Below are 299 nucleotides of genomic sequence, written 5' to 3' on the forward strand. Positions count from 1 at the left end.
ATGTGGCTCTCTGGATTTTTTCAAACTCGCCCAGAAAACAGACACAGTCTTGCAGAAATGTCTCACATTGTTTAAGTTTAGCTTCTGTTTTGTGCCTCTGTAACAAACTCGGTGTCCTAGGGCAGAGACGTGCCTGTGCAGTCAGGCGAGCAGCCTGTTTAATTTAATGTTTTACAGCCCCATCTGCTGGTGGGGCCTTGTCATAGGACCCAAACAGACCCATTTGACCCATTTTTGGAGTCCAACGTACAAATCTATCTGTTTCACTACAATGTTGGTTTAAACTCTGTGTGCCAAGC

General features: G+C 45.2%; 1 protein-coding gene across 6 annotated transcripts in view; it reads right to left on the reverse strand.

Moving 5' to 3' along the window:
- slc67a1 (solute carrier family 67 member 1) overlaps window positions 1–299 on the reverse strand; it is a 27022-nt gene that overhangs the window by 15940 nt on the left and 10783 nt on the right. The gene's annotated exons all lie outside the window — the stretch shown is intronic.

This window comes from Monopterus albus, unplaced genomic scaffold, assembly GCF_001952655.1.
Source record: "Monopterus albus unplaced genomic scaffold, M_albus_1.0 scaffold348.1, whole genome shotgun sequence".
Lineage (NCBI taxonomy): Eukaryota > Metazoa > Chordata > Actinopteri > Synbranchiformes > Synbranchidae > Monopterus > Monopterus albus.